Below are 487 nucleotides of genomic sequence, written 5' to 3'. Positions count from 1 at the left end.
AAAGGAGGTACAGGGAATTCCAGGAGACATCCAAGTCCCTTCAAGGCCACGCCCATTCAGTAGCAGGACAGCCAATACTCCTGCTATGGGGTTACCAATCATGGATAACCTCTCCATTAACCTTGATCAGTATATGACCCAATCAGTTGTCGCCACAGAACTTAGCCATGCGATGTTAATGTTTTTAAAATAACAAAAGTAAATACTGTGTAAAGTCGTGCTGAATTATGTTATATGTGTAAGTGTTCTTATGTTAGTCTGCCAGGGATGAAGGGATAACTGTTGTGTCTAGTGAGGCACAACTTTCACCACTGTCTATTAAACGCATTATGCGTTGGTTGGGTAATGTGATGTAAGTGTAAGTGTGAAATAAATCATGGTTATGGAATGGATCTATTAAAAAAAAAAAGATAAGGGCACATACATCTCCTTCTTGTAAGTACAGCTACACTGTAACCTTGCCTATGTTGGGAAATTTGTGTAGCAT

This window comes from Penaeus monodon, chromosome 21 (genome assembly GCF_015228065.2).
Source record: "Penaeus monodon isolate SGIC_2016 chromosome 21, NSTDA_Pmon_1, whole genome shotgun sequence".
NCBI lineage: Eukaryota > Metazoa > Arthropoda > Malacostraca > Decapoda > Penaeidae > Penaeus > Penaeus monodon.
This window is presented reverse-complemented; position numbering follows the sequence as displayed.